Raw genomic sequence first — 24055 nt, 5'->3', positions numbered from 1 at the left:
TTTCTTAGATAGCTCTTCAGAAGTTCTGTGTTGATAATTCCCAGAAGCGATGTAAATAATGTTAAGCCACCCACCACTTGTGACACCAGCATCCTCTATTTGAGCCCCTGTTTGGGTTCTGACTGCTCCACTTCTGATCCAGCTCCCTGCTAATGCACCTGGGAAGGCAGTGGATGATGGCCCAAATACCTGGGCCCCTGCCACCTAAGTGGGAGACATGGATGGAGTTTCTGGCTCCTGATGGCTTGGTCCAGCCCTGGCTGTTGCAGCCATTTGGAGAGTGAACCAGCAGGTGGAAGATTCCCTCTTTCTCTCTCTCTCTGGAACTGCTTTTCAAATAAAATAAATAAATTTGTTTTTAAAAAAGAAAGAGGCCGGTGCCGCGGCTCACTAGGCTAATCCTCTGCCTGCGCTGGCACACCGGGTTCTAGTCCCGGTCGGGCCACCGGATTCTGTCCCGGTTGCCCCTCTTCCGGGCCAGCTCTCTGCTGTGGCCCAGGAGTGCCGTGGAGGATGGCCCAAGTCCTTGGGGCCTGCACCCAATGGGAGACCAGGAGAAGCACCTGGCTCCTGGCTTCAGATCAGCGCGGTGCACTGGCCACAGCGCGCCAGCCGCAGTAGCCATTGGAGGGTGAACCAATGGAAAAGGAAGACCTTTCTCCCTGTCTCTCTCTCTCACTGTCCACTCTGCCTGTCAAAAAAAAAAAAAAAAAGTACATTTTCAAGTTATTTGTATATATAGGCATGTGTTAGCATACCTGAATCTTATATTTTTATGATGAAGCAGTCATATTCCTAACCCTAACTGGACATTTGCCAGCTTGCATTCTGTTCTTTTTTGATTTTTGTGCTTCTTTCACAAGATGACCCTGGAGGCTGGTGCCTCATTCTTATCCCAACATTGCTATTCCTGAGCTATATGACTTAGGGCAAACCATATACCCTTTCTGTAACTTCAGTCTTTGTAAAATGAACACAACATTCACACCAAACTCACTGTTCTATTGGGGGTGTCATTTGCCCTGAATAGGATTGGCATTGTAAAACCAGTCATTAAGCTTTTTTAACTCTCCTCTTAATATTCTTTTTTTTTTTTTGCTTTCTCATTTTATTTCCTCCTCCAAATTATACACTTCTTAGGAACAAGGATTGCACCTTACCTAACTTACTTTCTAATGCTTATTATCTTCCACAATGACAAAATAAGTCATCCTAGCACTTTGAAATGAATGTGGGGTTTTTGGTCAGTAAGAAAGGAGATCAAAAATTCAAACTGAAATCTAGGTTCTGCTATTTAAGAAGAAAGCTTTATTTTTTTTTGCTTGTAAATGAGAACAGTAGAAATAGTAAAATGATAGTTTTATTATTAGGCTTATATAACACAAAGGATATGAAAACAGCTCAGTACCTGACACATTGTACAGTGCATGTCAGCGTGATAGTTAGCCAGGAGCTAGAACTCCACCTGGGTCTCCAACCTTAGTGGCAGTGGCTCAAGCATTTGAGACATTTCCCCTTGCTTCCCCATGTGCATTAGCAGGAAGCTGGATCAGAAGAAGAGCAGCTGGGACTGGAACCATTGTTCTGATACGGGATGCTGGTGCCACAAGGTGCAGCTTGTGCCATGCCAGCCCATTTTCTTAATATTACCTGGAAGAAAAAAGTGTTTGTAACTTTTGAAAAAAATCATCACAAAATACAAGAGTGGAAATTTATAAGAATGTGAACTGACATATAATCTCTAAAATCCTGTTTCCTGCATACAGTGAGATTAGTGGCAGTTTTAAAAATGGGAGCAGAATCACATTGAAAAGTGATATCTTTTTTGGGACACATATTTTTCTCTTGATCAATTCAGTCAGAAAATAGAGACCTCTGATGCATGACTGGTTTTACAAAAAAGGGCACACATCTTGATGATTATTGGTAATCTCTTTTGATATGCTTTGATCTTCATTTTCAGCAATGATCATCTCTACCAAAATAAACGCAGTAATTTGGAAAAGATTTCTGATTTACTTTGTATGCTGTCACATACTTTTTTATTCTTTTCTTCTTTCTCTCATATCTGGGGCAGAAGATCTAGCTCATCATTTAATTTTAAGCTTCAAAATAACCCTTGTGATATATAGGGCAGGTATAATTATAACCAATTTTAAAATGGGAGGTAGCCCCAGATAGGTTACATGAGTTGCCCAAGGTCACACAACTGCACTCATTGGCAGGCAAGTTCTGAACCTAACCTCTGGACTCCAGAGTCAGTGCTCTTTGTGTCACCACAAACTGGTGGTGACTTCGAGACTACTTGACCCACACCACTGTGCAATGGGTAGTTTGTAACTTGGGATGAAAAATAGGTCCTTACCCATCAATTATTGACTTGATTACTGACAACTGTCATCTTTCTCCTAAGTATAAGAGTCTTCTTACATTAGCACAACAGAATAGTTCCGACCTTCAAAACAAATATAACAAGAAAGCAAAATGTTTCCATATAGGAAGCATATTAACAAAACATTATGGTTTGTTGATATAGTTCAAATAAACAACTGCATTTGGGACCATGGCCATTAGAATTCCTAATACAGTACCTAGTACTTACTTAAGAAAAGGATCTTTTCAAAGATAAACACAGTATATAAAGTATAATCTTCTATTATAGGTCAATCTATAAAGACAACATTCACTTGTATCATATTCAGGAGATTTTGATTTTCAAGTATACAGTATTTTGAATTCATTCTTAGAATAATAAACACCTCAGAGTTCTTGGTTTTGTTTGGGCTCTCCTCAAAATGCAGAGTACCAGTTACCATAGAAAATCCTGAGAAAATATTGTTCACAAACTCACTGAAGCCAAACCTTATTAAAAAAAATATTTCTCAGTTTCTTGGAGGGGTTGGAGTCAAATTCATCTCTTTGCAGATGCAAGTGAAATACAACTTTCAGCTCTTCTGTCTGTTTCTGCTCTGTGTGGTGATTGATTGGGGAGAAAGGAGGCAGAAAGTACTCAAAGGATTTCTGGTAGGCAAGGTTCTTGCCACACACTATAGAAGCTGAAAACCACCATTACTAGTGTGCAAATATTCCTCCATAATTTATATATGGATACCTTGGCCATAAAGATTTAATGCCTTGTAAATAATCCTTGGTATGTAACACCAGTATGGCTAATTGGAGGACTCAGCTATCACATATTCCAAGGGAATTATGCAGCCCACTACTTTTACAGAATCAGCATATAATAGCTGAGATGTTGAAGCATTGCTATTTTAACTTCACTTCTCCAATCTTTATAGACTGTGAGTAGAATGGAGGATTGGCTAACATTCATTTACAATCACTTGCAAGTAGAAGGAATAAAGATGAAGTTTGTATTGCCTTCTCTTGTTCGGTGTCCAAAAATATCCCATTATTCACTGTTAGTGATACCCATGAAAAATATGGAATGACCACATATAAGGAGATCAGAAAAAGCTACGAATTTTAGGAGTAAAATCAACAATATGTCAGGAATAGGATAGAGAAAAGAATGAATAGATTATTGTTGATATAGTTGCATAGTCATTTATTAAATATTAGTTTCTTCCATAAACATACTTATTTATTTGAAAAATAAGGATGCATGTGCACACACACACAGTGGTTCACTCCACAATGCCTACAACAGTCAGGGATGAGTCAGGCAAAAGCCAGAAGTTTGGAACTCCAACCGGGTATCCCATTTGTGTGGCATGGAAACAAGCCTCCCAGGATGCACATCAGCTGGAAGGTAAATCAGAAGCAAGGCCAGTGCCCAAACCCAGGGATGCTGATATGGAACGTAGGCATCTCAAGCAGTGGTTTGAATGCTGTGCCACATGCCTGCTCCAAAATATTAGATTTCTTAATGTCTCAGAAGGTTTAGTTTTATTTCCAAAAGTTTATACTTCTGCGATGTTCCCTCTGATAGACTCAAGGTTTAGTATATACCTCTTTCATATTTGCATCACTCCTCATCATTGGATTCTCTTTTCATTTTCTTCAATTCTCTTACATTGTAGATACAACAAAACATTATGCTGGGGATTACAGATATATGTAATTTTTTCCATATGCAAACATCTGTGCTGAAAACAGTGTGATAAGAGAAAGGATCAGCTTCTGGGTAAATGTCATTAGATACCTTCTTTTTGCATGTATTTTTGAGGCTACAAATGTCTTTCATATTATTCCATCGTCCCAATTAAATGCATGTGACTTAAAGGGACATGCGCAGATGTAAATCAGCATCACAGTGTAAAGTGCACTGTACGTGACATGGTTCTGTTATAAGTAAAGTAAGTGATGTTTACTATTTGGGCAAAACATTCATTCCTATTTTGGAAAGATAATAGTTGTAAGTCATTTAGAAAACATTTTCTTGTTGGTGGATTCTATGTAAATTTACATTGAATTTCTAAAGAGAAAACGTGTAGATTTCACTTGGCTGAGACTGAGTATAAAGAAAAGTGCAGAATCCCACTTCTTTCCAATTGCCAGCTCTGGAAAGCCAACTATTGATTGCATTTTTTCTAGATTGATATCTTCCTTCCTTCCTTCCTTCCTTCCTTCCTTCCTTCCTTCCTTCTTTCCTTCTTTCCTTCTTTCCTTCTTTTATTTTTTTTTAAAAGATTTGTTTATTTATTTGAAAGAGTTACAGAGAGAGGGAGAGACAGCCAGAGAAATCTTGCATCTACTGGTTTACTCCCCTAGAGGGCTGCCAACAGCCAAGACAGGGCCAGGACAAAGCCAGGAATTTCATCTGGGCAGCAGGAGCTCAAGCACTTGGGTCATCTGCTGCTGCTTTCCTAAGCCCATTAGCAAGGGAGTTGGATCAGAAATGGAGCAGTCGGGACATGAATCCATGCTCACTTGATACGTCAGTGTTATAGGCAGTGGCTTTACATGCTAAGCCACAATGTCCAGCCCCAGCACTGATTTTCTCAAAGATAAATTTTATAGGTATAGGCTGACTGTAAAACTGAATCTAAAAGGAAGACAATTATCCCGGTTATCAAGCGGAGAATAGTGTTAAACAACTATATTAATTTATGCTCATACTTCCCATTGCTGTAATTAGAAGTGAGAATAATCTCAACCCCATAATTACTCATGTCTTTGAAGGGTAGTATTTATTGCAAGTTAAAAAATGTAATAATATATGATCAGGGTTGTGGAATATTTTGAATTTCTTATGTTTTGAAGTTCACTGCATGAAAATTAAACTTTATGTAAGAGGGCAAAGCAAAGTTCAAGATTATTTAAAATATAAACATTTCTGTATTTGACAAATTTAATAATAAGAAGGTAGGTTATATAGATATAATAAAATACTTTGCTCATAGAATAGAGAACCTAAGCTGTTATAGGTAATTAGATAGGTTTTGTGGGTTTACCACACTTAATAAAAATAGTTCATTTTAATGTGATGGATGTTTCTAAAATAATCCTGAAGACATTTAATTTGTTAAAGGGTTCAAACATATGACTTCCCATTTTAGATTATTTAAAATTTCAATTACATTCAAGTCTGTTGATGCGTGTGTCTCTCTCTTTTCTCTTTCCTCCTCATCTGAAATTAAATATTTTATGTATTTACTTATCTATGTTTAATTTATATATTTAATTTACATATATTTAATTCTGAGAGAGAGAGAGAGAATAGTGGAGTTGGGACTCAAACCCAGGCACTCTGATATGGGGGATCTGGGTGACCCAAGTGGTGTCTTTATTTTTAAATCCCTTAGTTCAAATCTGGAGGGCTAGTCAAATAGGTAGACTCTTCTTAGGCCTTATATATGATAAATAGTTATTATTAAGCTCCCAAATTATGTTAAACTGTGTAAACTCAGGTCTTCTTAAAGAATATTAACATTTATGTCAGGAAATTATTGATTGGGTCATTTATACACTGAAGAAGGAAAGTTTTTTGTCTAGTTCCAAGGCATTATGATTTTTTTCTTTTGTTTTTTATTTATTTATTTATATTTTTTTGACAGGAAGAGTGGACAGTGAGAGAGAGAGACAGAGAGAAAAGTCTTCCTTTTGCTGTTGGTTCACCCTCCAATGGCCACCGCTGCCAGCACGCTGCGGCCAGCACACCGCGCTGATCCAATGGCAGGAGCCAGGTACTTATCCTGGTCTCCCATGGGGTGCAGGGCCCAAGGACTTGGGCCATCCTCCACTGCACTCCCGGGCCACAGCAGAGTGTGGGACCGGAAGAGGGGCAACCGGGACAGAATCCGGCGTCCCATTATGATTTTTAAAATAGATCACAAATTAGAATATACTGGATCGCATGAAATCTTCAAAATGCATTTATTTTAATGTCCACATTGTTACTAGGAAACCCTGGCTGTGTAGTCCAACTGTAGGAGAAGCAGAAGTTTTGTGCCACTTGCTTACTTCATAGTATGTCCCTAACAGATGTAATTTCTATGCTGAAATGGCACATACACCTTGTCAAATTCTTAGGAGCTGCTCTGCTCTGCCCTGACTTCCACCATCGCTGTTTCCTCTTCCAAGTCTTTCCTTCTTTTCAGGTTTAAGTCAGAGGAAAACAGTTGTTATGTGCTTTGTTTCTACGCTTATCTGTAATGTTAGGGCAGGACTTGACGTTTGGATCCACGATTTTTGGTAACATTTTCTCAGTTACAAAACTGTAAGACACTGAGTTACTCTCAGAGCTTTATTAGCCAGGCAAGCAGTCTATCATGGTAAGGTGCTGGAATGGAAATAGGAGGATCATGTCGGACGGCTGCTGCTTTTCATTTTTATTTTCCCCTGAATCTGAGCGGAATATATTGGAGCCATTACTTTTTAGGATGCAATCCTGCCCAATTTTATTTTGTTAAATGAGTTAAAAGTAATTCAGGATAATGCAAACATTCAATTGTTATATTTATTTTAAAAAGATAGTCACACAATTCCTGGCCTCATGCAATGAGAGTTTGCAGTTCATGGGCAGCAGTCAATGAAACCTGCCCTCGGAGCTTCCACCTCCTCCAGGACCTGATATTTTCCTACTTTCTTTTTTTCTCTTCAAGCACTTGACCTCTTTGTTCTTCCCCAACCTTTCTCAGGATCTCTCCCATGGCCATTCCCTCCCCTGCCTGGACTGCTCTTCCCCAGAATCTACATGTCCAACTCCCTCACCTCCACCTCATCTTTGCTCGACACCCATTCTGACCATTCAGTACAAGCACTTTCTCCCAACCACACTCTCCTGCCTACCCTCTTCCTGGTCCGATGTTCTCTTTTCTCTGTTGAATTTATCACCTTACACACTAGATAATTTATTTACTCTCATGTATTTCTGTACATCCCACACTAAAGTATTCCCTCCATCAGGATGGGAATATCTCTCTGTAGTGTCCCTAATACATTTCAGTCACCTAGGACAGTGCCTGGGAGATGGTAAAAGCTCAATGAATATTTGTTGAATGAATGAATCATTTTATATGAACATATAGATCTTTTAGATTTGTGTGTGTTACAAAACAATTCCATAAAAGGTGCCAGACATGATGTGAGACTTTATTTTGCACTGATAGCCCTAAACCACAAGAAAATTCAAAACACTTGCTTTGTTCTTTAGAGAGGACACTGTGCACAGAATTGTATTTATTGAAGTAAAAGTATTCTAACATTTTAGCATCAACAAAATTGTAGACAAAAAAATTCACAGAAGAGGCAGACATGCGTGAAAGTTTTGCAATATCACACATCTGAAATACATGGTACATTGTGATTTCTTACAGACTAGTGGGACTATTTCATCCATAGTAGAAACTAATTTTTGTTTTCTGTATTAGGATATATTGTCCCAATTACAGATACTAATGAAGGTGAATTTGATGCATTTTTTAAAACTTACAGCTATGAAACTTTTTTCTTTCTTATTTGTATACTAGATTATATGCAAATAAAATATAAAAAATAAGGTTTTACTCTGCATATGGGTTAAGTTTTTAGAATGTATTCTTTGAGACACAGTAATTTTCACTATAAGCAATCAATCAATGTTAACTCATGAAGCACAACTTTGCTGAGAATTATATTTGCTGATTGAGAAGTGGATAATATGTAATTATTGACTGAAAAGATGTTTTCAACAGTACTCTCAAGTTTAACTTATGGGGGAAAATTTTTTTTGAGGCATGAGATTTAATTAAACCTACAATAGAGAAAAGGCCACTCTTCACTAAAATCTGACTAAGAAAATAAGTCCAAAGAAATGCATTGCATCATTTTTAAAAATAATTCAAAATTCATTTGCATCATACAAAGTGTACTTCCCCAAAGTGGATACCGAGCTATGTGTACAACATAAAAGAACATCTGTTAGTAGGGTCTCTCCTGAAAAAAAAAAAACCAGGCAGGTCAAAAGCTTCTTTAGAATTAATCTAATAATAAGAGCTCTTTTTGAGACCTCGGCTGGCTCAACACAGAACAGGACAGAAATGGCAAGATGTAGAGGGAATTCCCAATGTAAATTAATAGGTTGATGGTAATAAGGAGAAACAATCCTATTTTTTTTTCTAATTGCTGATATAAGCATAATATAGTGAGTTCAATATGGGAACACATACAAGTAAACAAAAGGAAAAGGACCGATCTATTTATGATGAAGTATATCCATATGAGATACAGCAATAAACTAGCGAATGAGGGATAACACAGTTGTTTTCTTTTCATCATTCTTCCATGGGAAGGATTGCTCTATTTCTAAAAAATACATTCTTAAGAAAGGAAGCTACAGTCTGTATGTTGAAATCAGATGCAATAATCCTATTAGCAATTGAAATCTTTACACGTTAGGAAAGACTTAATCTAAACTTCTTATGGTTAAGATAATTATACTGATTATTTGTTAGTACCTAGGTTGCATTCATTGTGTGGCCAATCCTCTATTCCCACAAAAAGACTATCTAGTTTGGCATCATCAAAGAACATCTACAGAAAATTCTGGGCTAAGATTATTTTTGTACTTAATTTAAATACGCCCTAAAGAGGATCTAAAATTACTTTTGAGTTCCCTATTATGGTGGTTGGAATTTGTGGGGAGCAATCCGGACTGGACTGAGTTACTGGAATTAAGACTTATTCTATGCATCTGCTCTCCCACAATATGGCGCTGGGAGAGAAGTAAACAGCTTCCGCACAGCTGCCTCCAGTTCAACTAATAAACTGTAGGACTTGCTCCTGATTGGAGGAGAGCAGCGTACTCGGCGTGTGGGCAGCCGAGTTGGGATTGGCAGAGGAGGACTATAAAGGAGGAGAGAGACGGCATGCACCAGGAACATCTATGAGGAACATCTAAGGGGAACATCCAGCTGAAGGAACACCTGTGCAGCCCCCGAGAAGAGCCGGCCGGCGGTGTGCCGCTCCCCTGCGGAAGTGGGGAATGTGGCCAGGGGGAACTGCCCTTCCACGGAGGTGGAAGGGATAGTAGCCAACCCGGGAAGAACCAGCAGCAAACCCGGGGAGGGCCGAGCAGATGAAAGAACAGCGCAGGGTCCTGTGTCGTTCCTCCACGAAGAGGGGGAGCGACAGGAATTAAGGTGATTCTTTTGATAGAAATATTTTTTTCATGAAGATCTTTTATTGTCATATATAATTTTCTCATGTAAAATAGTCAGTTGATAAATACCATTTGAGGATAATTGCAGGCAATAAGTAGATGGAGTAGAAACATGTTTTTGCAGATTGGGTTGTTATTTATTTATAAGTTGCTCATTGACCCACTTTTCCACTAATTATGAAGAAGAAAGAACCCATAAAGTAAGTCATAGTGAGAAATCGATGATTAATATTGTATTCGAAATTTTGTATTACATTTCCCAGAATTGTTTTCATATCTTCAAACAAATATGTGCTAGCGTTACTTTAATTTCAACAAAGTTTATCTAGGTAGTACTAGAGGTAGGAAATATATTTGGATAACTGCTATTTTTATGTCAAATCTCAGGGACATTTTCTAAATGATTATAATGAGTGTCCTGCTTACAGATCAAAATGAAACTTCTTAGTGGATTCTGGTACAGAAAGTAGCTAAAAAGCCTGAACAGCAGGTACTGTGGGTTGAACAATTGGATGTTTTTCTCCTTCCAAGATCATGGTGGAATTTGGTTTCTACTGTGGCAAGGCTAGGAGACGGAATCTTTGGGAGAGAATTGGCTGTGTGGAGTCAATGTAGTTGAAAAAGGACAAGTCTGGCCTCATTTGACTCCTTGCTCTTCCAACCTCCCCATAATGCGGGAGCAAGAAGGCCCTCAGTGCCCTGATCTTGGGCTTCCCACTCATGGGAAAATTAATTTCTGTTCATTATAAATTGTCCAGTCTCAGGAATTAGGTTATGACAGCTCAAAATATACCAAGACACAGGTATGAAATCTATTTGAGAAATCTTAAAGAAAATATACTCACAATAACCAGAAGGTGGAAGCAACGCAAAATGTTCATTGAAGGATCATTGTGGTATGAATGTACTATTCAGTCTACAAAAAGAAATTTGATGACACGTGCTGCAACACGAATGACCTTGAGGATGTCATTCTGTGTAAAAAACTAACCACTCATAAAAAGAGGAATACTAATTGACTCCATTAGTATGAGGCACCTAGAGTAGTTTAATCTCATAGAGTCTAAAGGTAGAAGGAGGGCTGCTATTACCAGGAGCTAGCGGATGAGGAGATTGGGGTTGTTCAATGATTTCCATTTCAGTTTTGCATAATGAAAGGGGTTCTGGGGAGGGAGGGTAGTGACAGTTGCACAATGATATAAATGAACTTAATACTACCAAATTGTACACTTAAAATGATTAAGATGGCATTATGGACTATATTATTTTCCCCCAAAATTCACATGTTGAAGTTCTGACTCTCATTACTTAGAATGTGACTGTTTTCGGATTTAGAACTTCTAGAAAGGTAATGTCGCTTAAATGAGATCGTAAGTTGGGGCCCTGTGCAACAGAGCTGGTGTCCTGTACATGAAGGAGGAAGAGAATTCAGGACGTGTGCCCAGAGATGTGACGATACAACAGGAAGACAGTTGACTGTACCAAATTAAAGAGATCTCAGAAGAAACCAGACTTGTGACACCTTGATATTGCATTTCTAGCCTCCATAACCATGAGAAAGTAAATGTCAGTTGTTGAAGACACCAATCTAGAGCTTTGTGGTGGTAGTTTGAGCTTAGTTCTGTGGCCAGGGAGCAGCAAAGGGAATTCCTAACTCTGAGATGGAGTTGATCATATGAGGGTGTTTTCTTGGGAGAGTTGGAGCAATGCTTTATCTTCTGGGTGGACATCATGGCACATACCAATGTCTACATTAAAACTGATAGGATTGGGGGTGGGCACTGTGGCATAGTAGCTTAAGCCTTTGCCTGCACTGAAGGTTCATGTTCCCACTGCTCCTTTTCCAATCCAACTCTCTGCTGGTTGCTTGGGAAAGCCCAGGTGCTTGGGCACCTCCACCCACATGGAGACCCGAAGGAAGCTCTGGACTCCTAGCTTCAGATCGGCCCATTTCCTGCCATTGTGGCCATTTGGGGAGTGAACCAGCAGATGGAAGACCTCTCTGTCTCTCCCTCTCTCTCTCTGTAACTCTGCCTCTTAAATAAATACATCTTTAAAAAAGCTGATAGGAGTGTATATACACAAAGTCATTTTACTGAGGTTAGCTTTAGAAATTAAAGTAAAGACAAAGAAAACAACCAATAAAACACTGCATTCAGCTGGCACCACAGCTCAATAGGCTAATCCTCCACCTGCGGTGCCGGCACACCAGGTTCTAGTCCCGGTCAGGGCGCCGGATTCTGTCCCAGTTGCTTGTCTTCCAGTCCAGCTCTCTGCTGTGGCCCAGGAGTGCAGTGGAGGATGGCCGAGGTCCTTGTGCCCTGCACTGCATGGGAGACCAGGAGAAAGCACCTGACTCCTGGCTTTGGATTGGTGCAACGCAGCAACCGCAACGCGCTGGCTGTAGTGGCCACTTGGGGGGTGAACCAACGGAAAAAGGAAGACCTTTCTCTCTGTCTCTCTCTCTCACTGTCTAACTCTGCCTGTCCAAAAAAAAAAAAACCAAAAAAAAAAAAAAAACAAAAAACAAAAAACAAAAAAAACACAACAACAACAACAACAACAAAACCTCCATTCATTGGAGGTTTTTTTTTAAAAAGAAATAAACATTACCTTTGAACTTTTTTATACATATCTAAGAAGCACTAAAGAAGAAACTAACTGATCATGTGTTCTTCTATATTTAACTTAACTTCATGTCTGTGGGAGTTGTACTGCACTGGGTTAAGCTGTTTATGATGATATCATCTAATATCATAGCACTGGTTTGAGTCCTGGCTACACCATTTCCTATTCAGATCCTTGTTAACATACTTTGGAAGCAATGGATGTGAGCTCAAGTGCGTGGACTCCTGCCACCTGTGTGGGAGACCCTGATGGAGTTCCAGGCTCCTGGCTTCAGCCTGGCCCAGTCCTGATCATGCCAGCCATGTGGGGAGTGAACCAGCAAATGTAAGATCTGTGTGTGTGGCCGGCATCGCGGCTCTAGGCTAATCCTCCACCTAGCGGCGCCGGCACACGGGGTTCTAGTCCCAGTCGGGGTGCCGGATTCTGTCCCGGTTGCCCCCCTTCCAGGCCAGCTCTCTGCTATGGCCCAGGAGTGCAGTGGAGGATGGCCCAAGTACTTGGGCCCTGCACCGCATGGGAGACCAGGAGAAGCACCTGGCTCCTGCCATCAGATCAGTGCAGTGTGCCGGCTGCAGCACGCTGGCCGCGGCGGCCATTGGAGGGTGAACCAACAGCAAAAGGAAGACCTTTCTCTCTCTCTCACTGTCCACTCTTCCTGTAAAAAAAAAAAAAACATCTGTTTGTGTATGTGTGTGTATCTCCCCTTCTATCACAGTGCCTCTCAAATAAATTAAATAAGTCAATAAATAAAAACTTCTCAGCCACGAAAAAACAATGATTCAATATAAGCTACTTAATAAGATTGTTTTCAATTGTGTCTCTTATGAGAGGAATTAAGTTCCATAAGGGAAGGGCAATGTAGGGCATAACAGGGCTGCACAGAAAGCCAGAGGCTTCTCAAGCTTGCTACCAAAATGTCTCTACATTTAAGCAATGAATTGGGGAAGAAAAAAACTAGCTGAGTACTGAAGGGACAGTTTCCCTTAACATAATAGTAAAGAGGAAAAAAAGTGATTCAAAATTTAAAAATTTTACTACAAAGGGAAACATTTGCTGCGGAAATATAAGGCAAACATACCCAGATTCTATAATTCATGCAATAAGGGCTTGTATATATGTATGTATTTTATTCAATTTGCATCGTTTCGCTTGATGCTATTAAATGGTAAAATCTACCACACGGTGGGTTATTCACCCTTTTATCAATAAAAGATCTTCATCTGAATATGAGATTGTAAGAGCATAGGATAACTTTTAAAGGAATCCCCTTGCCATGTCTTTGTCCTTACTCTTTTCTCAAGATTTTTCCTTTTAGGCCACTGTTGGCCTTGGGATCCAGACTCCATTCTTGGGATAGGGACTCAGGGCTTAGCCCATTACCACATTCCATTCCTCTTGCCACAGGGTTTAAGTAGTGAAAGGTAAATAATTCTGAGCTGATCTAGTTGAAATGAATCTGGGGAACTGTGCTCAGATTTTTGAAACAGAAATGCCCATATTGTGTTCCTCACATGGCAGAAGCAATTTTTGTCTATGAAACCGACAAGCATTGACATCTTGGGATCATGAGGGTGACATCAAGGTGATGAAAACAGAGGACAGTTTGTCATTTGGCATAGTGTTTAAGACATTGGCTAGTATGCCCCCCACATCATATCGGGGTGCCTGGATTCAAAGCCTCACTCTGCTGGGGTTCCAGCTTCCTGCTAATACACACCCTGGGAGGTAGTGGCAGTGGTCCAAGTAGTTGGGTGTCTGTCACCCACTGCGAGCGATATGGATTGAGTTAAGGGCTCCTAGCTTCAGCCTGGCTCAGCCTGGCCATTGCAGGCATTGTGGGAGTAACCCTGTGTATTGGCAGATCTTTTTGTCTATGTCTGTCTGTCTGTGTCTTTCTCTCCTGTTTCTCAAATCAAACAAAAATAAACAAGTACATAATATTTTTTAGAAAGGAATGCAGAGTAATGAAATTGGGAGAAACTAGTCCTTTCAAGAGATCAAGTGTTCTTTGGCTCATTCTTTTGAAATTGTCAGTAACAAATAAAAAATAAATATTAAACAATATGCAAATAGTAGTTTCATACCTGGGACTGAAGGTAAAGTAAGTCTTTATCTTGTAGGGAGAATATGGCTATCCAAATATATTATCCATGTCTTAGGTCCTGGTACCTGTGAATAGGTTGGGTTATGTGGCAAAGTAGAATTAAGATTGTAGATGGAACTAAAATTACTAGTCAGCTGACCTCAGAATAGACAAGTGTCAAAGTAATCAAAGGCCTCCTTTAAATTAGGAGGTAAAGAAGAGGAGTTGTAGTGTCAGAGCAATACAGCTTGAGAAAGGTCTGGCCACCCACTCAGGCTTTGAAGAAGGAAGACTGGGCAAAGCACTAGTGAATGTTGATTATTGGTGGAAAGAAGAGTGAATCTTGCCTAAAGCTTCCAATGGGAGCACACTGTGGACTTCTGACCTTTAGATAATCAATTTAAGATAAACTTTAAGATAACCAATTTGGATTGTTTTAAGCTATCAAGTTTGTGTAATTTGTTGCAAAGAGCATATGAAACTGAAATACCATTGGTGTCAATACCTAAGGAAGGCTTTCCCTCCTACCCAGAGTTTGGTTCCACATCCCTAGGACATTCTTCCATAGGCCTTCCCATGACACTTTACAACCTGTATATGCTATAGCCCATATTTCCTAGAAACAAGGGTGTTTTTTGTGTAATTCAAGATGGTTATGGAAATCTAGATATTCAATATTGATCCTTATTCAAATGTTGTCATCTCATTATTATCATTAGAGCCTCCCTCAGTTCCTGGTCTAGGACTCAATGAAAGATCACACCATTCAATTTAGCCGTCCTGTCTCCTTCTCCCTCCTTTCCTGTGATCTACTGTCTGTCACATCAAGAACATTTTTTTGAAGAGTGCAGGCCAATTATTTTCCAGAAAGCTCCACAATATGGTTTACTTGATGATCTTCTGTATGATTAGATTATGGTGGTGAATGTTTGGGAGGAATACCACTGAAGTATCCTTCTCCGTGCATTATACCAGGAGGCATACAATGTCAATATGACCTATTACTGGGGAAATTAACTTAGATGACTTATTTAAGGAGATAGCTACTGTCTTTACTACAGAGTTATTAATTCCCTTTTTATAATTAATAAGTATCTTGAAAAGAGTTACTTTCAGATTTTTGTCCATTAGTTTATCATCTATCTATGGTTCTTGATAGAAAAAATTATTACTGTGGGGACTGCCTTGTACTGATTTTCTTTATGCTATCAGTATTCCTGCATTTGTGATTGGAATTGTAATCTTAGGAAGAATTTTTATTCCTCTTCTATTTATTTGGTTTTCTCACATTGAAAAATATTTATTTCCTTGAAAGATAGAAACAGAGATCTCTCATCTGCTGGACCACTCTTCTTTTTTACTTTTTAATTTATTTTTTATTTTTTTATTTGACAGGTAGAGTTATAGACAGTGAGAGAGAGACAGAGAGAAAGGTCTTCCTTCCATTGGTTCACTCCCCTAATGGCTGCTATAGCCGGCGCTGCGCCAATCCAAAGCCAGGAGCCAGGTACTTCCTCCCAGTCTCCCATGCAGGTACAGGGACCCAAGCACTTGGGCCATCCTCTGCTGCCCTCCCGGGCCACAGCAGAGAGCTGGACTGGAAGAGGAGCAACGGGATTAGTACCCAGCGCCCCAACTGGGACTAGAACCCCGGGGAGCTGGCACCACAGGTGGAGGATTAGCCAAGTGAGTCACATCACCGGCCACTAGACCACTCCTCTAAAGCCCACAACAGACAGGATTGGACCAGGCTGAAGTCAGGAGCTAAGAACTCAGTCAAGTCTCCCAAGTGGTTGGCATCTGCTGCCAACCACTGGTGCCATCATCTGCTGCCACCCAGGGTGTGCATTAGTATGTAGCTAGAGTTAGGACTGAAATCCAGGGACTCCAATGTGGAATATGGGCATCCCAATGGTGTTTTAACTTTATGCCAAACATGTGACCTAGTTTTCCCACCTTTCCTTCCTTCCTCCCTCCCTTCCTCCCTCCCTCCCTCCTTCCTCCTTTTTTTCTTTCTTTTTAAGATTTATTTATTTGAAAATCAGAGTTACACAGACAAAGGAGGGGCAGAGAGAGAGAGAGTTCTTCCATCTGATGGTTTACTCCCCAGTTGGCTGCAATGGTTGGAGCTGCATTAATCCGAAGCCAGGATCCCGGAGCTTCTTCCAGGTCTCCCACATGGATGCAGGTGCCCAAGGACTTGGGCCATCTTCTGCTGCTTTCCAGGCCATAGCAGAGAGCTGGAATGGAAGTAGAGCAGCCAGGACTCGAACTGGTGCCCATATGGGATGCTGGCACTGCAGGCGATGGCTTTACCTGCTGTGCCACAGTGCTGGCCCTGTACATTTTTCAAAATTAGATCTAATTTTACTTTATAAGAACTCAGTGCAGTAGCAAACAGTATACTTAATCCCTTTTAGGTATCCTGTCTCTTACCACAACAACAACTGCCATGATTAGGAATTGCTGGCCCCATACCAGTATTGTCTTAATGTTCTCATGATTCTTTGGACACTTTTTTACATCATGCATGAAATATTCTACATTTATGCTGTATTTTCAATGATCAAGTCCTGGATTCAGACATTTTTTAAAGGGTACCTGGTTCCTTTTATTAATGAGGATAGTTAGAATCCAAGATGTAGGTACTGGGAGTCCTTTCTTATTAGAGTTTGATGACACATTCATCATTATATGATGCCCATCTTTATCTCTGGTAATTTTTAAGGTAAATTTCATCTGCTGTTACAGTAGCCATTCTAGCTTTCAATGTTTTAAAAATAGCTGCATGAGAGGTAATTCACACAATGTACAGCTCACTCAGTTAAAGTGAATAAATATGTATTCAAAGGTTGTCATATCCTCACTACTACCTAATTTAGAACTTTGTTCCCCCAAAAGAGCTCCATATCTTGGCAGTCATTCCCATTTACTGGCCCCCACCCCAAGTTAAAAATAACTGATTTACTGTTACAGGTACAGCAGGACTTGTCTCCCCAAAATTCACCAAGGTTTTTAAACTCTGATATCTTAAGGTTGATGATTGATAGAATAAAGATGGAAATTTGACCAAATTGTGGCATCTGGAAGTAAGGCCTATGAGGGGTCTTGAGTTATTGGGGGTGTTATTATTTGAATTCAAATTAGGCCTATGATCTCTCTGGTCCCTGGCTTGCCATGTAATTGTGTCTCTACACCAGCTCCACAGATGCTGGCTATGGAACTGCCCAGTTCTGAGCTATAATTGAACTGTGAACTGAAATAAACGTTTTTTTTTTTTCTCCCAAAGAAGCTCTACTCAGGTATTTTAGTTAAAGTAATGAAAAGCAGATTAACACATATACATTCTGTTTCTATAAATTCAACTATTTTGGACATTGAATATTATTAGAATTGTGTGATCTTTCATGACTAGCTTCTTTCAGTTAACACAAAGTATTCGAGGTTCATCCCTGCTGTAGTTTGTGTTAACACTCACTTATTTCCATGGATGAAGAGTATTTCATTGCGTGACGTATTTGCTTCCTGTTGTTGCTGTAACAAACTACTACAAGCTTAGTGGCTTGGAACTGCCTGTGTATTAACTACAGTTTTGTAGGTTAGACATGCAATACAGTTCTCACTTGACTAAATCCAAGCCACTGGCAAGGCTGTATTCCTTTAAGGAGGCTCTACACTGTTTTTCCTTCTTCTGGAGGCTGCCCGTAGTTCTTGGCTCATGGCCCTATTTCTCCTGGACCAAGTGCACAAAGCACATAGCACTCATGTAAAATCACTCTGATGGATTCCTCTACCTCCTTCTAATTGTGCAGATGCTTGTGATTAAAATGATCCCACTCTGATCCTTCAGGATAATCCCCTCCTTCCACCAATGTCCTTAACTTACATGCCTCATGCCTCTGCACAATATACCCCCCGCATTTTTTAAAAGATTTATTATTTATTTTACTTGAAAGTCAGAGTTACACAGAGAGAGAGAGACAGACAGACAGACAGAGGTCTTCCATCCGCTGGTTCACTCCCCAATTTGCCGCAACAGTCAGAGCTGCGCCGATCCGAAGCCAGGAGCTTCTTCCAGGTTTCCCATGCAGAGGCCCAAGGACTTGGGCCATTTCTACAACTTTCCCAGGCCATAGCAGAGAGATGGATCAGAAATGGAGCAGCTGGGACTTGAACCAGTGCCCATATGGGATGCTGGCACTGCAGGAAGTGGCTTTACCTGCTACGCCACAGCACCAGCCCCTGCACAATCCCTTTTACAATGTAAGGGAATAGGGGGCTGACGCTGTGGCACAGCTTAAGACCCCAGGCTGCAATACTGGCAGCCCATATGGATGCCAGTTAGAGTCCCGGCTGCTCTTCTTCTTCTTCTTTTTTTTTTTTTTTTTTTTGACAGGCAGAGTTAGTGTGAGAGAGAGAGAGACAGAGAGAAAGGTCTTCCTTCCATTGGTTCACCCCCCAAATGGCCGCTACAGCCGGCATGTTGCGCTGATCGGAAGCCAGAAGCCAGGTGCTTCCTCCTGGTCTCCCATGCGGGTGCAGGGCCCAAGCACTTGGGCCATCCTCCACTGCCTTCCCGGGCCACAGCAGAGAGCTGGCCTGGAAGAGGGGCAACTGGGACAGAATCCGGTGCCCCGACCGGGACTAGAACCCCAGGTGCCAGCACTGCAGGTGGAGGATTAGATTAGTGAGCTGCAGCACCGGCCCTGGCTGCTCTTCTTCTGATCCAGCTCTCTGCTATGGCCTGGGAAAGCAGTAAAAGATGGCTCAACTCCTTGGAGCCCTGCACCCGTGTGGGAGACCTGGAAGAAGCTCCTGGCTCCTAGCTTCGGATCAGCTCAGCTCTGGCTGTTGCCGTCATTTGGGGAGTGAACCAGCAGAATGGAAGACTTTTCTCTCTGGCTCTACCTCTCTATAGCTCTGTCTTTCAAATAAATAAAATAAATCTTTAAAAAATATAAAGGAATAGCGTGATCACAGGTTTTGGGGATTTGGGCATGTGCACTTTTGCAGGGCGAGTTTCTTGTGTACCTTGTTGGAATATGCCACATTGACATAGCCCTTCATTGACTGATGGACTCTTGAACTGCTTCTAGCTTTTAGTTACTATAGATGGTAACCAGCAGAGAGACACAAGCATAGGGACAAAGAATCTAGAAGAGTTTACTCATCAGAGGTTGCTTTTCAGAGGATGCTCCAAGAAGGCTTATCTTGTAACATGGTACTTGGCAAGGGGGCAGGCCGGCCATCAATCATCGAATGCTGCAAGAAACCAATCTGGGTCATAATTTTAAACATAGGGTGTATGGACTGTATATTGATGGATGGGAAGGACCCTCCTGCTCCCCCTTCTCTACATGCTGGACATGCCCCTCCCCCCGGGCCAATTTTTTATAAAAGCCCTGGCAAACCGCTTCTCCAGGAGGCTGCTGCTTTAGGAAAGGAATCTCTGTGTCCTTTTCTTGTCACAAGAAGATGCAGCATTCTGCTTGAGGTGATGATTTGGCGTTGTCCCAAGCAGACAGACCCTGGTGTACTTTATACTTCCTGTGCATATTTTTAAATTTATCTTTGATGTAGACCTATGAATGGAACTGTTGGGCCATTCAATAACTCCGTATTCAATTCTTTCCAAAGTAACTGCACCATTTTACATTCCCACCAGCAATTTATGAGAGTTGCAATTCTCTTTAAGAGCATCAGCACTTGTTACTTTCTCTTTTATTATATCCATCCTTTTGGTTTTTTTGTTGGTTAGTGTTGGAACGGTAAATTTATTTCTGTCATTTTATCTTTAATCCAGGATTTGTATAAAAATTATTTTCTGTGGAGAGCCTAAAACTATATTTTACAATATATATACACAGAGGGTACTTCAAAGTTAGTGGAAAATAGGATTAAAATCAGCCATGTTTATTTTGGTGGAAAATATATTTGAAATTTATGCGCACAAAAGGACATTCAAAAAGCTCATAAAATGCATATTATGAAAACCCATGTGTTTCAAATTTTTTTATCAAAGGACCTTTTAAATCCATTTTTCCATGAATTTGTTGAAGTAGCCTCATATATGTGTATATAATTATATATCTGTAATATTTTTAGTCTTTTCTATAATAATTTTTGAAAGCCAAGTGTTTGAAACCATAATACTTTTAATTTGTGTGTCATCCCTTCTCAAGATTCTGCTAATCTTCTTTGCATTGTTCCAATTTTAGTGTAGGTGCTGCCAAAGTGAGCATTCTCTAATGATGTTTTTACTCCCTTCCTAGATCATAAGCTGGGTGAGGTCAAAGAAAATCTTTAATTTATTTACAATTGGCTTTCTTACTCTTGTATATATTAAATATTTGTTGAATGAATAAATGATGCTTTACAGAATTTTATGTAGAAAATTTTTATCCAGAGAGCTAAGCACATAATTGCTCACTGGTTCTCAAATATTTTGTTTGGAGGCACACCTGAGAGTATTGGTGACACCCTTGAAGGAGAAAGAACTGCATCCATTGTTCGTGCTCAAGGTGCTTACTAGCCTTTTAATTCGATCTCTTTAAGTACCACTGTTTACCAGGCTTGTAGTCACTGCTTTCTTCGTCCTAAGTCAGAGCTCTTTTTGGACTAGTAACCGTGTGATTATTTTTTCAGAACTGGTGTAGCATCATGCTCCTGTGATATTACACCGTTTCATTCTCCATGATGTCCCACGTTTTGATGATTTCAACATTCCATCTAGCCCATGTGTCAGTAATAAATAGCTCTTAAGTTGCAGCAGAGGTGAATTTGACACAAGACTGAAAATGTGGGCACACAAGAGGGCCACAAGCTAACTGGTGTGCTTTGGCGTTATAATGCAAAACAGCAAAGTGTTTATTTGAAATAATACTTCTGGCATTTTTAGGTGTGACACAGCACTTCAGAAAGAGCCTTTCCTAAATGTGAAATCCACTGTAACTAATGCTACATGGATGTCTTAGAGCCCGCTGAAGGATTTTCAAAAGTAACTTATCAGAATAGGATCTGCTTTAATACTAACCATTGGAGGAGAGATAAATTAGTTTTAAAAATAAAATTGTGAACAAAGTATAGACTCTTCTCCTTGGTTCACTTGAAAGGAGACATATCCAATAGCTTTTAATTATAAAATAGAAATTACAATCGTCATTCAATAATCAAAATCTGCCTTTAATATTCTATAATAAATGGAAAAGAAGATTTAAAATAGGTTTACTTTTTTTTTAAAACATAAGAGTAATTACTTCAAATTGTCTATGTGTAATTCTTTTTTGTTTTTCACACTGTCCCCTGGCTCAACTTAAAATTTCTAAAGAGGAGGAGTCATGTTTTGGTGGTGTGGTGCTTGCCATTGGTGAGAAACTGTGGCCCGGGTGCAGGTGCTTATAAATGCTCTTTGCACCTGAACTGCCTCTGGGAAGTCTGCCACTCCCCCTTCCTGAGGCCTGTTCCAATACCATCCTTCATTGCTGCACTGTTTCCTTCAGACTCTGCCCAAAAAAGTTCACTTGGTTACTAATGATCCCATCATCTTTTTTATTTATCAATTTATTTCCATTGTATTGAAAGGCAGAGAACGAGGCAGAGAGAGAGAGAGAGAGAAAGAGAGAGACTCTTAACTGCCGTGTCCAATGCCTAGGCCACCTTTTCTAAAATCTCAGTTACTCACTCCCTCTCCAGCTCTTCCCTAGTCCATAACCCTGCTCTATTTTTCTTCATTTAAGAAATACAATTTTCTATTGGCAGAATAAGAAAATTTGTGAACCAGTCTAGCAATTTTTAGATGCAAGTTTAGTTTTCATCCTGATAATAATATGTTCTTTGTGAAAAGAACAAAAATCTACCATGCAGTGACAAACATTTAAATTGAACACTTTTCAGTTTTCTCTGCAAATGCTGTATTAATTAATTTTCCATTTTCATTTCTAAAGTTTTTAATACAAATAAAAATATGCATCATTAAGTTCTGAATATAAATTACAATAATTTAACTATTGAGAGTTGAAAAATTTGGAAAAATTATGTGATGTGAAGAAAGAATTAGAAATGATGTGGTATAGTTCTTAATATAAATTTGTAAAATTTGTAAATTTTTTGTACAAATTTGCAATGATTTTTTTACTGATTACTTTTTTAAAATTGTGTGCATTTACTGAGTACAAGTAGTTTTGAAATCTGTATGCGTTGTGGAAGGGCTAAATCCAGCTAATTAGCATACATGTTATCTCACATATTTATCCAATTTTGTGTTTGAGGTAAGAACATAAATCAAACTTTCAACCGACTATTTTTGTGTACAGAATTGGATAAATAAACTGTTATTTAACTGGTATTGGTGCTTACACATATATTTTGTAAAAAATTATTTTTAAGTTTATTTTTATCTACCTGAAGGGTGGGGGAGAGGGCGGGGGCAGAGGCTAGGGCGAAATGCTTAGCTTTTGAAACTTCAGATCACGCCCCAAATGCCTGAAACAGTCAGGGCTGGGCCAGGTTAAAACCAGGAACCTGGAACTCTGGATCTTCCACACAAATGGCAGACTTAACTGCCTGTGCCATCTTCACCTGCTGCCCCACAGAGTACACCTTGGCAGGAAGTGGGAACGAAAGCAGAACTGGGACTCTGGTTCGGATGCAGGTGTCCCAAGCTGCTGGTTAACTGCAGTTCTAAACGCCTATCCCTAGACATTAACTGAAACAGTTTATTTTCAGTTAACTAAATGAATAAATTTCTAAACTTTTCTAATGCAATTAAATTTTTCTCTCTTCTGCAAGGCATGGATTCCATAATCATAATTTTAAAGTGTCATAAAGTGGACCAAGCGTTGGGCCACAGTGGGTGAAGATGTAGCTTGCAGGGGCCAGTGCTGTGGCACAGTGGGTTGGAGCCCTGGCCTGAAGTACTGGCATCCCATATGGGTTCGAGACCCGGCTGCTCCACTTCGGATCCGGCTCTCTGCTGTGGCCTGGGAGAGCAGTGGAGGATGGCCCAGGTCCTTGGGCCCCTGCACCCGCCTGGGAGACCCAGGGGAAGCTCCTGGCTCCTGGCTTTGGATCAGCACAGCTCTGGCCATTGCAGCCAATTGGGGCGTGAGCCATCGGATGGAAGACCTCTCTTTCTCTCTCTCTCTGCCTTTCCCCTCTCTCTGTGTAACTCTGACTTTCAAATAAATAAATAAGTCTTTAAAAAAAAAGATGTAGCTTGCAACAGTGCATCCCATATTTATGGAGCACTGCTTTCTGTCCCAGTTACTCCATTTCCAGTTCTGCTTCCAGCGAATGCAGTGGACGATGCCTCAAGTACCTGGGCCCCTGCAACCCATGTGGGAGACCAGGTTGGAGTTCCTGGCTTCAGGCTTCGTTCATGGCTGTTGTGGCCATTTGCGGAGTGAACCAGCATATGGTAGATCTGTGTGTGTGTGTGTGTGTGTGTCTGTCTGTCTCTCCCTTCTCTTCTGTTGCTTTGCCTCTCAAATAAATAAACGTTATTAAAAAAAAAAAAAACTGATAGAATGAATTAACCTGATTAATCAGGCCTCCTTAAGAAAGTACACAAGGACTCTCTCAATCTGGAATTGACAAAACTGGACATAGTCACATTCTAATTAAAATATTATTTCTTTCTTTTTTTTTTTTTTTTTTTTGACAGGCAGAGTGGACAGTGAGAGAGAGAGAGACAGAGAGAAAGGGCTTCCTTTTGCCGTTGGTTCACCCTCCAATGGCCGCCG

The 24055-nt window shown here is 40.2% G+C and overlaps 1 long non-coding RNA gene and 1 other non-coding gene across 3 annotated transcripts in view; one reads left to right on the top strand and one right to left on the bottom strand.

The window, feature by feature from the left end:
- LOC138844073 (uncharacterized) overlaps window positions 1-24055 on the top strand; it is a 212686-nt gene that overhangs the window by 44885 nt on the left and 143746 nt on the right. The window lies entirely within an intron of this gene.
- Window positions 20456-20557, bottom strand: LOC127492543 (U6 spliceosomal RNA). The gene has a single exon (XR_007922053.1). It is a non-coding gene; the product is annotated as a U6 spliceosomal RNA (small nuclear RNA).

This window comes from Oryctolagus cuniculus, chromosome 10 (genome assembly GCF_964237555.1).
Source record: "Oryctolagus cuniculus chromosome 10, mOryCun1.1, whole genome shotgun sequence".
Taxonomy (NCBI): Eukaryota; Metazoa; Chordata; class Mammalia; order Lagomorpha; family Leporidae; genus Oryctolagus; species Oryctolagus cuniculus.
This window is presented reverse-complemented; position numbering and strand designations above follow the sequence as displayed.